The 14,763-nt window shown below is 41.9% G+C and overlaps 1 non-coding gene across 1 annotated transcript; it reads left to right on the top strand.

Moving 5' to 3' along the window:
- Positions 1–11,850: 11,850 nt before the first annotated feature.
- Positions 11,851–11,957, top strand: LOC121483626. The gene has a single exon (XR_005985757.1). It is a non-coding gene; the product is annotated as a U6 spliceosomal RNA (small nuclear RNA).
- Positions 11,958–14,763: the final 2,806 nt, after the last annotated feature.

The following is a 14,763-nucleotide window of genomic DNA, read 5'->3' as shown; positions in this document are numbered from 1 at the left end:
GATGACCCCACACTGCTCAAAGAACCAATGCCAACTTCCCATGAAGCTGCCTAGGAAGTAGGTGGGGACGGCCCCAATTGAATCTCCATGTTGTTTGTTTTTGCTTTTCCCGAAATAAGAAATTTTAATCTTTCATTTCCATGTGGAAACACTCCCACTTTCCCCTGTCCCCCAAATGTGTAGAAAAGTTAGATTTTGTGAGTGGTAATCAACAACCTGAATTTGGAAGTCTTCCTCATAGCAGCTCTCCTCGCACCTACCCATGAATTGCCCTTAATGGCTGCTCACTAAACTGGCATAGCAGCTGAGGTCAGTAGAACATTCTAGAAACATTTAGAACTCAGAAACAATAATATATAGCACTTACCACATGCTTAGCTGTACTGTTATAATTTTCTTTTTTAGAAACAATGATATATTGTATTTAGCAGGTGCTTAGTTGTGTTATTATAATTTTCTTTTTAAAAAAAGATTTATTTTAGAGAGAGAGAGAGTGAGCATGCAAGAGCATGAGTAGGTGGAGGGGAACAGGGAGAATCCTTGAGCAGATTCCCTGCTAAGTATGGAGACCTTGGGGCTTGATCCCAGGACACTGAGATCATGACCTGAGTTGAAATCAGGAGTCGGCCGCTTAACCGATTAAGCCATCCAGATGCCCCTATAATTTTCTATGTAATAACACTCACTCTTGCAGTAACGCCATGAGGTTTTCCTGTTATTATATCCTTTTTACAGATTAGGAGACTGAGGCCTGAGGAGATTAATGAACTTGCCCAGCTGTGGAATGGCATGGCAGGATCTAAGTCTAGGCAGCCCACTTCCTCTGCTTGTCTCTTGATTGTTATGCTATTCCTGTTTCTTCCACTATCTGCAACAAGTGGTACCCAGCTCTCCCAGTGTTCCTGACTGTTCTGTGTGTTTGTGTAAACTCTGTCTCTGCTGCTCATTCCATGTACTATCTCCTCCCCAACTACTTCCAGAAAAGATCAGAGGTGGTGACTTAGCTCCTCAAGATTCAACCCACTTAGAATAGTTCACCAAATGTTTACCAGCTGGCTTATAATTATTTGTTACACACCCACACATTTCCCTCCAAGTGTTTTTCATACTTGCTCCTTCCTCAGAGAATCAGGGCTGTGAACTTCTGAAGCCCAAATGAGCACCATAGCATTATCTGGAAACTATGAGTTGGGGGGCCCCATGCCCAGAGATGGCCCTGGCAGATATTCTACTTTCAGAAATGACTGATTTCATTTTCAGACACTAAGCCAAGGCAAAATTTGGCTGAATACTCAGATAAGAGACCAGAGTTTGGTTATTATATACAGCAAGAAATCCTGTTGGGGGCCCTTGGGGAGAGCAGTTGTACTGAAGACTTGGTTGGCTTAGTTGTACCTGGTTAGCTGGTCCAAGCAGTGTGTTTATAATGAGAGGACCATGAGTTTGCTATGATGGTTGGTTGTGGTTTGTGTCTTGCCCCTCAGGACACATTCTGAGGAGGAAAATCTGAAATCTTCAAACCAAAGATACATGTACATTCCCAGAGGAATGGGACAAAATGGTCTCAGGAAGCTAGGTGCCAAACTTGTACTCACTGACCATGATCCACGGGTCAATTTCAAGATGTCTCCTAGAAAAGACGATAAACAGGATTCTCCCACCCTCAGGTGATCTGGCAGTTTTCTCTCCCTTCTCAACCACTTTTCTTCTCAAACCCCTTCTTAAAATTCACTGATTCCATGCTAATAACCCATTAAAAGGGTTTTTACCTAGGGGAGGATTAAAAACTTGACTTCTTTTCCACTGGGAGAATAAGGCGGCAGAAGCTTATAGTTAGAAAAGGGGATTTGTCTGATTACCACAGACTCACACCCAACATCTTCTCCACTCATCAATTAGGTATCACTTCAGCACTTGAATCATTAATTTCCAGTTTATTACTTGGCATGTGACCATTCATTGCTTCATGATGGCAGTGTCTGATTTTTGTTTGCTTGAATGTTTGCTGTCCTGACAATATCTTTAGGAGCTTCTTGCAAACCTAGGTCAAGTTTGAAATACTCAAAAATGTTGAATGACATGAAGCAAAAACCTAGAGGCATTGTTTTCCAGTTTAAATGAGCAAATGTTACACGTTCTCCTGTGGGACAGTCGTGCCTGGCTTGTGGTAGTGGTGGTTCCCCAGGCACATGGCAGCCTTGTAATGAGCCCTTTATACTACTGTGTGCTCTGAAGCACTGAGAAGAGTCTAGAAAGCTTGAGCCGACTATTTAAAGATGCTAGTGTTCACTGCATAAGAACCACCCCCTTCACTGAACACTGGAGGGGAAGGCCCTTCATCTGAGCACTCCAGGAAGTCAAATGAGAGATGAAAATGGTCTCCATTTATTGAGCACTTGCTGTGTTCAAGGAAGTTCACATGCATCATCTCCTTTTATTGCCACAGCAGCTCTGTGAGGTAGAAAATGTTATAACCGGGGTGCCTGGGTGGCTCAGTCGATTAAGTGTCCAACTCTTCATTTCCCCCTCCAGTCATGATCTTAGTGTCTTGGGATCAAGCCCCGCGTCAGCATCAGGCTCCCTGCTCAGCAGGGAGTCTGCTTTTCCCTCTCCCTCTGCCTGCTGCTCTGCCTATTTGTGCTCTCCCTCTGTCAAATAAATAAGATATTTTTAAAAATAAAAAATAAGAAAGAAAATGTTGTGATCATCCTCATTTCATAGGAAACGGAGGATCAGAAGAATTTAAAAACTCTCCTGGGCAGCGCGGGTAGCTCAGCGGTTTAGCGCCGCCTTCATCCCAGGGCCTGATCCTGGAGACCTGGGATCGAGTCCCACATCAGGCTTCCTGCATGGAGCCTGCTTCTCCCTCTGCCTGTGCCTTTGCCTCTCTCTCTCTCTCTCTCTCTCTCATGAATAAATAAATAAAATATTTTTTAAAAACCTCTCCTGAGTTCACCCAGCTTGTAAGTGGTACAGCTGGGACTCAACAAGTCATGTAGTGAGAGGCCACTGCCTATGCATTTTGCCACTGCCCTATCCTGTCCCTCACAGGGCCCAGTACATGAATATGGGACTGAAATTGAACTCTAGGGACTGTTTAACCACCACTTGGATTTCCTCAATTCTAAGATACCGGGTATCTAAGAGGCAGGTACCATTGGTTTGGAGATAGCCTTGGTAAAGAATACAAGTGCCACTATTTTGGTAAATTGGATGCCAATGTCATAGTTAGGGTAACGGCTCTGCACACCTCTGCCTCTTAATAGATGCACGCGTGTGACACCTTGGAAAATGTACCTCTCCTTTTTATGTTTCAGTCTCCTCAACTGTCAAAGAGGGGATGATAACGTAGCTAACTCACAGGGTCATAAATAAGTTCATGCAGATAAGGTACTTAGAAGAACACCTGGCGCACATTGAGTTGTATATAAGCATTAACTGTTATTATATTATTATCATATTCATCCTCATCACCATCATCATAATTATACATCCTGATTTCAGAAATAATCAAACGTGGAAAATGTGCTTTTTAAAAGTGAAAAAATACAGTAAAGATACCGATTCAATTCAATGACTGCTGGCATGGATTACATGGATTTTCTTACATACAATATCATCATCAATGTGACCTAAGCCTTAGCCACTTCTGCCACCCAATAGGTCTCTCTTTTTCTAAAATCTTGGGAAAGAAAGCTTTACAGCCTCACATTTACTTCTCAGTTAAACATTCATTGGGGAGCCACTTTTGTGGAGGTGGATCCCTCCAAGCCACTCAGCAATTCTTCCATATAGGCCACGGCTCACCCCCAAACTTGTCACCATGCAGAGATCCTGGACAATGGCCCTTCCTGGGGTGCTGCTGCTCCTCTGTCTGGCCATCAGCTCCAAGCTGAACATGAAACAGGCTCTTCTCCCCCTTGTAGTCCTCTCAAAACTCCACCACACAGAGTTCTGTCGGACTTTAGTGGAGGGTTGGGGGTAAGGGTAACTGGAGAGAATTTCACCAAGGGACAGTGAATGTGAACCATACATTAAATATGGCTTTTGCCTTGGTGTTGTGCAACAACAATAACAATAACAACAACAGGAAAGAATTAACTCCCACACAAGAGTCCTTTGTGAACACATTGAGTTCCTAGCCTTACTCTTTCTTGTTGTAGGTTGTGCACTTCTCTTCTCAATAAGGCTTCCATATTCAAGCTGGGAATGACTACTTTGCTTTTGGGAAATGCCACTCCCAAATAGCAAACGTTAAGCACTCACTATATGTAGGCATTGCTGCAAGTGCCTTATCAATATTAACTACTGTATTTCATTGATCAGGAAATGTGCACATTTCATATTTTAACATTTCTGAAACCAGGGTGTCTCAAAATCAAGGTGTTCAAGGTGTATACAGTTTAAAGGGTAACCTGTCTTTTTCTTTTGAGTGGTCCATAAAATAATGGTCTATCCTACAATCGATGATGTCTTAGATTCAATGACATATGACAATTTAATCCTTATGACTCCATCATGGAGGGACTATTGTTTTTTAAGATTTAATTTTTAATCCTTTTAAACTAGGCTCCACCCCCAGTGTAGAGCCCAATGTGGGGCTAGAACTCATAACTCTGAAATCAAGACCTGAGCTGAGGGACGCCTGGGTGGCTCAGCAGTTGGGCATCTGCCTTCAACTCGGGATGTGGTCCTGGGGTCCCAGGATCGAGTCCCACATCGGGCTCCCTGTGTGGAGCCTGCTTCTCCCTCTGTCTGTGTCTCTGTCTCTCACTCTCTGTATCTCTCATGAATAAATAAATGAATAAATCTTTTTAAAAAAAAAGAAAAAAAAACCTGAGCTGAGATCAGGAGTCAGCTTGACCTACTGAGTCACCCAGGTACCCTATTGAAGATCTTATTTTTAAGTAATCTCTCCAGTCAAAGTGGGGCTCGAACTTACAACCCTGAGATCAAGAGCAGCATGATCCACCCACTCAGCAAGCTTAGTGTCTGCCCATGGAGAGACTATTTTTATCAACATTTGACAGATGATGTATTTGAGAGAGGTTACATGGTAAATGCGAACATAGGCTGACTTACTCGAGAGCCTATATATACCCTTATATATATCAGATGATCTGATCCTCTGGGATCAACATGTCTCCTATTGGGCCCATTAATTATTAAGGATGGTCCAGTCCAACTCAAAGTGAGAAATGGAAACAATTTCCAAAGGGTCATAAACAAACATTATATGGTCTCATTCATTTGGGGAACATAAAAAATAGTGAAAGGGAATACAGGGGAAAGGAGAAAAAATGAGTGGGAAATATCAGAAAGGGAGACAGAACATGAGAAACTCCTAACTCTGGGAAACGAAAATGGGGTGGTAGAAAGGGAGGTGGGCAGGGGGTGAGGGTGACTGGGTGACGGGCACTGAGGGGGGCACTTGATGGGATGAGCACTGGGTGTTATTCTATATGTTGGCAAATTGAACACCAATAAAAAATTTAAAAATAAATTAAAAAAAAAACCTGCCAGGCTGGCCCTGCCAAGTTATATTGTTACGCAAAGCAAGTGCCAGGGTTTTGTTTCTCCTGCTTTCAGACTGTGCTCCAGAGGCAAAGAAGTAAATGGGCCACAGAGCCACCTACCCCAAAAGTTGGCAGAAGCTTTGAAGTGGAAAATTTCTTGCTTTATTTTGGAGGCTAGGTCAACTTCTAGGGCAACGCTACCTCCTGCAATCTCTGCAAAGGAGGGCTGGGTGAGGATTTACTAATTCTGTGCTAACACCATCTCTGGAATGAAGAGGTGAAGAAATGGGCAGTGGTTGTCTCTCTAGTTCCACAGATTTATGATATTATTATTTATCATATCTTGTCTATTCAATGTGTATATTTTGGCCACTGATTTCTCATGAGCTTGTGACAGAAAGGAAGAAGTTTGACAGCAGAAACAGAGATTTATGTCTTCAAACTGTGTCTGCAACAAGCAAGCAAGAAGCCAGAATACTTCAAAGTGAGGATGGCCTAGCCCTGTTCCATTTCTAAAAATTGGAGGAAAACAGCTGTAGAATATCAAATAATTAATGAGTTTTAGAGTAGTCTATTCTAAGGGTTTTCCAATGCTGCCAACTGCGCCGTGTGTGTTCTTCCTTCTGCAACACTGACCTTTGTAAAAGAGGATTTTCATCTCACTAGGTAAGCAACATCTAGTTAAGAAATAAATTTAATACAAAAGAAAGTAGAAAACAAGAAAGCAAGAAGAAAGAAAGAAAGGAAGAAAGAAAGAAAGAAGGAAGGAAGGAAGGAAGGAAGGAAGGAAGGAAGGAAGGAAGGAAGGAAGAAACTTAATTCTACACCTGACATGGAGATCAGGAACCTTCATTCCTCATTATAAAGTGTATGTCGTGGGGAAGTTTTTTAAAAAGAGTACCTTATGGTTTTCATTTTTACATGTTTTATGATATTTATCATATTTTATGCAAAAACATAAATATGAATTGCTTTACCTTATTCCATGTTGTACTTTTCAGTGTAGATTAAAGTAATTTAGTTTCTGTATTTTAAAATACCGTGATAAAGGCTAAATAAGCATATGAATCTCATCTTGGTGTTGTTGTTGTAGGATTTTTGGGGATTTTTTGTTTTGTTTTGCTTTGTTTAGCACCAACTAATTGTAGAATCCAAGTTTTGCTCTTTGCTATTTCCATGAGCTCTCTGTGAGCCCAGGTTGGTGTGCTGGCAATAGGCTCTAATTTTAAAGATATTTAATAGATACATTTTAAAACTTTTTTTTTTTCATTTAAAAACTTCTGGGCACCTAGGTGGCTCAGCAGTTGAGCATCTGACTTCGGCTCAAGTCATGATCCCGGGGTCTTGGAATCGAGTCCCACATCAGGCCCCCCACGGGGAGTCTGCTTCTCCCTTTGCCTGTGTCTCTGCCTCTCTCTGTGTCTCTCATGAATAAATAAATAAAAAATAAATTAAATAAATAAAAATTTCTAATGGGGGCATCGAACTTCTAAACTTAGAGCTAAGTAATATAAACTAGCCTTTCTGAAGGTCAGGCATGGGAAAGTTTGCCTCACAGTTGGTTCTGTCCTACATGACGTACCCCGTCTGCACTGCTCTTTCCCCTATATTTCCTTTCTGCTGTTAGTCTTGGAAACATGGCACTGCTCTGCTTACCTTTAAAAATACTTGGAGATAATATCCTGAAGCGCTACAAGTGCAGCTGTGACATGGAAAATCACTTGTTGGTCAAACGAGTTGGGCCATTTTCCACTTTCCAAAAGAAATTCTGCCCTCCTGGCCACCACCTGTCCCACATCTAAATGCAACACCTCCCACAAGCATAAACAATTGCTCTGTTCACTGTAACAATTCCTTGGAAAACTCTAATGCTATCACCCACACACCTACCCCTTATGCTTTTAATCTTAAAACTAGCAGAGGATGGCTGACACTCTGGGATGGAATCTCACCACCACACTTGACTACCTTTGTTGGGATTTGCGCCTCCATGTATGTCATGACTCATCTCCCGAGGAGGCAAAATTCATCGGAAGGTAGAGTGTCTAATATTTTTCCTTCACTTGAACAATTTCTCACTAGTCTGAGAAAGGATTTCTGAAGTTCTGCCATTTAGAGGTTTTTGAGAGATGTGACTTTTAGCGTGTTCTCAGATATATGCAACTATCACCAGAGTTGATTTTAGCAATTTAGAATTTTCTTAACCTCAAAAAGAAACTCCATACCATTTAACTATCACTTCCCTGCCCCCACCCTCCACCTCTCTTTTCAGCAACCACAGAATCTTCTTTCTGTTTCTATAGATGTCTCTATTCTGGACTTCCATAGGAATGGAATCCTATCGTATGTGTTCTTTAGTGACTGGTTTCTTTACCTTAGCAGGTCCTCTGTGTTATAGCACCTTCTGCTACTTCATTCCTTTGCATGGCTGAATGATATTCCATATTATGAATTTACCACATTTTGTCTCAATGAAGGGACTTAAATACCAGTGAGCAGGGGGCAAGGCCAGGCATCAGTAGGCTGACTGAACCTTAGGACCTAACAGTTCTGGGAGTCTCTGAGACTACACGGAACACACGGGTATCATGTAGGATTTGTAAGTCCTTGTAGGTGGACAGAGCCCTTTGGTCTGGGTTTGTATCAGGCCACAGTTTCCAGGCTTGCTGTACTAGACATGCTAATAATGTGCCTGCCTTTCCACAGGAAATCTGAATGCTATTTCTGTAGCCCTAAATCTTCACAAGACCCCACCCTTCCCAGTGTTGTTTGACTGCAACAAGATTGTGGCTCAGTCAGTTAAGCGTCTGCCTTTGGCTCAGGTCATGATCCCAGGGTCCTGGGATTGAGCCCCACATAGGGCTTCCTGCTCAGCAACCAGCCTGCTTCTTCCTCTACTCCTCTCCCTGTGCTCTCTTTCTGCCTGTTTCAAATAAATAAATAAAACATTTTTAAAAAGAAGATAAACTTGAGCAATCAGATTCCTTTCTTGGAACAATGGTATACGGAAGTTGAGAGTCTGAGCCACGGATCAGAGACTGAAAGGCTATAAGACAGATTTGGAGTTGGGTCACATGTGAGGGACCATTTGTGAGCAAAAGTTAGGAGGAAACCAGTCAACAGAAAGATGAAGATGGAGCAGATATGCAGAATGGACCAGAGACACTGGGAGAGGTCCTGGCCCTCTGGAGGGAACACCAGAAATTGTAGCTGTCATGCTTCCCGTTCCAAGTCCTACTGTGGTGGCTCTCTTGGGAGTGTCATAGGGTCTCAGTCTCCTTACGATAGCTGGTGCCCCACCCGCCTGCCCCCTTGCACACTTTGTTGTTGAACCAGCTTGAGTGGGTCTCTGTTCCTTGCATAACGGAGCTCTGAATGAAACAGAAACAGTCACAGAAATGGGTGTAGAGTCAGGAGCTGGGGGCGGAGATTCAGGGAGTGCCGGGAAGGCAGATGTTCAGCAGGATGATGGACATTGGCCAGGCAGCACTGGCCAAAGGGTGGAGTGTGGTGTTGGAGGGGTGAAGGAGAGCCACCTGACAACAGGGCCAGAGGCGTCTTGTGAGCTTCCTGTCCAGGGCAGAATGTGCATGCATATGCACACACGTGTGTGTACACACATGTGTGTCTGTGTGTGGTACGTGTGTGTGTGGGAGCACTAACATCCAATCTTCACCCAAACGTGAGATGCGTGTAGATCCTGAGGGCCCACGGGAGCATGGGATGGTCCCACTCAGCTGGCAGCGTGAGCACCTCCTGGCCCTTCCACCTCCTGCCTCAGCCATGTAGAGCTGTACTTTTCGTTAATAATTGCTTTATGCTGGCAAGAACCAAATTAAATAATCCTGCTTCAAAAGGCCTCTGGTGAGAGCAGCTGTTGCAGAGCAGAGAGAAGCTTGGGAAGATGGATAAGAGGTGTCTGATGAAAATATTTTTTCTAGATTTTCTTTTTGAAACATGTGTCTAGGGGATCCCTGGGTGGCTCAGCGGTTTAGTGCCCTTCCTCCCAGGGCGTTATCCTGGAGTCCCAGGTTCGAGTCCCACATCAGGCTCCCTGCATGGAGCCTGCTTCAACCTCTGCCTGTGTCTCTGCCTCTCTCTTTGTGTGTGTCTTTCATGAATGAATGAATGAATAAATAAATAAATAAAATATTTTTAAAAATAAACATGTATCTATAGAGATGTATACAGATGGTAGTTTTGAACCTATTAAAGCTTCAAAACAGTAACTCTAAACTCCTAGGCTAAAACCCAGGAAATTCTTAGTAAATTGAAGCAGAGATGATCCCACAACCTACTGACATTGGCAAGTATGAATGCCCAGTTTATTTTCCCAGAGTTAGCTGAAGGCATCTCCTTGGGGCTCGCATGGGCAGGGCAATGCTGTAGAAGCCTTCTAAAGTATGGACCCAGGGCAGCCTCCTTCGTGGGGAGACAAAGATTTGACACCTCTTAATGTTTTCTTTTCAAAAGATGAAGTGCTTTTCTTTTCCTTATTCCACACGTTCTACATGTTCATCTGGAAAAAATTAAAATATACACAAAAGCGCATAGAAGATAAAAAAAGAATATCCACAGGAACCCCACACCCAGATATAGCCACTGGTCACATCACGCTGTGTGTTAATTGCAGCCTTTTTTGCTCAATTCACACCACTCTCCCTGGCATTCCGCCAACGCCAGCCAGCATGCCTGTGGGCTCCGATGCACACCAGCCTGGCAGAAAAGCACAAGTTGAAACAACCCTGCCACCTGCTGCCCAACCTAATCTCTTAAGCAGCTTTTTGGCCCTTTTAAAGCTCATATTCTTTTTAAAAATCCCTATTATTTCTATTTTTCTAATTACAAAGATAATGCATGCTTGCTCTAAAAACTCACACAACAGGGAAGCTGAAGTCCAAAGTGAAAGTCCCCCCCCCAAAAAAAGTGAAAGTCCCCTTTCCATAATCACACTCCCCAGAGGCACCACTATGACCAGTTTAGTGTGTATCCATCTTGATCTACAGGTCTACATGCCTATATGTGGTTCATTCATTCAGTCATTCAAAAAATGTTTCCCATGTGCCAGGCTAGACACTAGGGCTGGAGCTGTGAAAAAACAAAATCTCTTCCTTTTTGGAGCTTACCTTTTAGTCCAGGGAGACAGGCAGTAAGTAGACAGACTAACAGTGGATCCATAATATGCTAGGTGATGAAATGGAGAAAATAAGACAGCAAGAGAACTGGGGAGCGCCCCCACAGAACGTAGAGGGGCTTGCTACTTTACAGAAAAGAAAGGACTCCCAGGGAAGGTGGCATTTGGGCAGGGCCCTTAAAAAAGGGAGGGAAGAAACAATGTGGTTACCTGAGCCAAAAACCAAGGGCTGAGGCAGAAACAGACCGGAGAAACATCAAAGACGTTCGCTGGCTGGAACAGAGTGACCCAAGGGGGAGGGCGGTAAGAGACAAGGTCACAGAGATCACAAGGATGAAGTAAGGGCAAGAGACTCCTCTGCCTGAAGGTACAATGAGAGAGAACAACATTCCAGGAGCCCCACGAGAACGGAACTCTGGAGGAAGGACTTGTGACTGCAGCTGCTGGAGAGTTTTGAGGAGAGAAGAGAGGCATGATCTAACTTACAGGTCTTAAAGGATCGTTCTGGCTGCTGGGTTGAGAGTGGACTGTAAAAAAGTTCGAACAATAACAGGAAAGGTAGAAAGCAGAGGTTGGGGCTGGGGCACTTCACTGCAGAAAAAGAGAAAGGGAGCTGAGGGAGCCAAGAAATCTGTACTTTTTAAAGAAATATCACAAGTAATTCTGATGCAGGTGCCTATTCCTGACACTTGTATTCGACATAGTGCCCATTGTCCTAGCCAGAGCAATTAAGCAAGAAAAAGAGATAAGAGGCATCCGAAGAAGTAGTAAGAGGTAAAATCGTAAGTAAAGAAGTAAAATTGTCTCTATTTGAAGATGACATGATATTATACATAGAAAACCCTAAAGACTACAGCCAAAAAACTGTTAGAACTAATAAAGAAATTTAGTAAAGTAGCAGGATACAAAATCAACATACACAAATCAGTTGTGGTTTTTTAAGATTTATTAATTTATTTTAGAGAGAAGGTGCACAAGCAAGGGGAGGGGCAGAGGGAGGGAAAGAGAGAAACTTCAGCAGACACCACTGAGTGCAGAACCCAATGATGTGGACCTTGATTTTACAACCCTGAGATCATGACCTGAGCAGAAACCAAGAGTCAGACACCTAACCAACTATACCACTCAGGTTGCCCCTCAGTTGGGTTTCTATGCACCAATAACAAACTATCAAAAAGAGAAATTAAAAAAAATACTATTGTGCTCGCTTCAGCAGCACACATAGTAAAATTGGAACATTACAGAGAAGATAAGCATGGCCCCTGTGCAAGGATGACATGCAAATTCGTGAAGCATTCCATATTTTTTAAGAAATAAAAAAGTAATAAAACACTCTAAAACGCCAAAAAATAAGACAATACCATTTATAATAGCATCAAGAATAAAATACATAGGAATGAATTTAACCAAGGAGGTGAAAGATCTGAACACTGAAAACTCTAAGGTGCTGATGAAAGAAATTGAAGAAGATGCAAATAAATGTAAAGACGTTCCATGCTCATGGATTGGAAGAATTAATATTCTTACAATGCTCACACTATCCAAAGCAACTTACAGAGTCAGAGTAATTCCTGTCAAAATTTCAAAGGTATTTTTCACAGAACTGGAACAAATAATCCTCAAATTTGTATGAAACCACAAAAGACCCTGAATAGCTAAAGCAATTTTTATTTATTTATTTTCTTTTTTTTTATAAATTTATTTTTTATTGGTGTTCAATTTGCCAACATATAGAATAACACCCAATGCTCATCCCATCAAGTGCAATTTTCAGAAAAAAAGAAGAAAGCTGGAAGAATCACACTTTCTGATTTCCAACTGTATTACAAAGCTCTCTTAGTCAAAACTGTATGATACTGGCATAAAAACAGACACATAGATCAATGGAACAGACTACAGAGCCCAGAAATAAACCCATGCATCTACAGTCAATTATTTTTTGACAAAGGAGTTAAGACTACGCAATGGGGAAAGGACAGATTCCTCAGTAAATGGTGTTGGGAAAACTAGACAGCTACATGTGAAAGGATGAAACCGGACCTTGTTCTTACACCACACACAAAAACCAACTCAAAATGGATTAAAGACTTGAACATAAGACCTGAAACCATAAAACACCTAGAGGAAAACGTAGGAGAATAAACTCCTTGACATTGGTCTTGGAAATGATGTTTTTGGATTTGATAGAAAAAGAAAAAATAAACAAATGGTTCTACATCAAACTAAAAAGCTTTTGTACAGCAAAGGAAACATTCAACAGAATTAAAAGGCAGCCTACAGAATGGGAGATAATGTTTGCAAGCCACATACATGATAAAGGATTAGTATCCAAAATATACAAGGAACTTATACAACCCAATTGCAAAAAAACCCCCAAATAACCCAATTTAAAAATTGGCAAAGGACCTGAATAGACATTTTTCCAAAGACATACAAATGGCCAACAGACACGTGAAAAGATGCTCAACATCACTCATCATCAGGGAAATGTAAATCCAGATCACAGTGAGATACCACCTCACACCTGTTAAGGTGGCTATTATCAAAGAGACAAAAAAATAAAAAGTGCTGGAGAGTTATAGAGAAAAAAGGACCCTTGTGCTCTGTTTAGTGGGAATGCGAACTGGTACAACCACTATGGGAAACAGTATGGAGACTCCTCAAAAAATTAAAAAAATAGAACTACTATGTGATCCAGTAATCCTACTTATCAAGTATATACCCAAAGGAAATGAAACCATTATCTAGAAGCGATATCTGTATTCCCATATTCATTTCAGCATTACTTACAGTAGATAAAGTATGGAAACAAGTACCTGTTGATGGATGAAGGGATAAGAAAATGTGACATGTGTAGAGATACAATGGAATATTACTCAGTCCTTTTTTTCTCTCCCCCTACTCAGTCTTTAAAAAGAAGGAAAACTGTCATTTACAAATCCTATTATTTATAATCCTGTCATTTAAAACTGGAGGGCTTTTGCACAGCAAAGGATACAGTCAACAAAACTAAAAGACAACCTACAGAATGGGAGAAGATATTTGCAAATGACCTATCAGATAAAGGGCTAGTATCCAAGATCTATAGAGAACTTATTAAACTCAACAGCAAAGAAACAAACAATCCAATCATGAAATGGGCAAAAACATGAAGAGAAATCTCACAGAGGAAGACATAGACATGGCCAACAAGCACGTGAGAAAATGCTCCGCATCACTTGCCATCAGGGAAATACAAATCAAAACCACAATGAGATACCACCTCACACCAGTGAGAATGGGGAAAATTAACAAGGCAGGAAACCACAAATGTTGGAGAGGATGCGGAGAAAGGGGAACCCTCTTGCACTGTTGGTGGGAATGTGAACTGGTGCAGCCACTCTGGAAAATTGTGTGGAGGTTCCTCAAAGTGTTAAAAATAGACCTGCCCTACGACCCAGCAATTGCACTGCCCGGGATTTACCCCAAAGATACAGATGCAGTGAAACGCCGGGACACCTGCACCCCGATGTTTCTAGCAGCAATGTCCACAATAGCCAAACTGTGGAAGGAGCCTCGGTGTCCATCGAAAGATGAATGGATAAAGAAGCTGTGGTCTATGTATATAATGGAATATTACTCAGCCATTAGAAACGACAAATACCCACCATTTGCTTCGACGTGGATGGAACTGGAGGGTATTATGCTGAGTGAAGTAAGTCAGTCGGAGAAGGACAAACATTATATGTTCTCATTCATTTGGGGAATATAAATAATAGTGACAGGGAATAAAGGGGAAAGGAGAAAAAATGAGTGGGATATATCAGAAAGGGAGACAGAACATGAGAGACTCCTAACTCTGGGAAACGAACTAAGGGTGGTGGAAGGGGAGGTGGGCGGGGGGGTGGGGGTGACTGGGTGGCGGGAACTGAGGTGGGCACTTGACAGGATGAGCACTGGGTGTTATTCTGTATGTTGGCAAAATGAACACCAATAAAAATAAATTTATTATTAAAAAATAAATAAATAAAACTGGAGGGCATTATGCTAAGTGAAATAAACCAGAGAGAGAAAGATAAATACTACATGGTATCACTCATGTGTGAGACCTTTAAAAAAAAGAAAGAAAAAGTT

This window comes from Vulpes lagopus, chromosome X (assembly GCF_018345385.1).
Source record: "Vulpes lagopus strain Blue_001 chromosome X, ASM1834538v1, whole genome shotgun sequence".
NCBI classification, from domain to species: domain Eukaryota; kingdom Metazoa; phylum Chordata; class Mammalia; order Carnivora; family Canidae; genus Vulpes; species Vulpes lagopus.
Note: the sequence above shows the minus strand (reverse complement) of the source record. Positions and strands in the feature narration are given on the sequence as shown.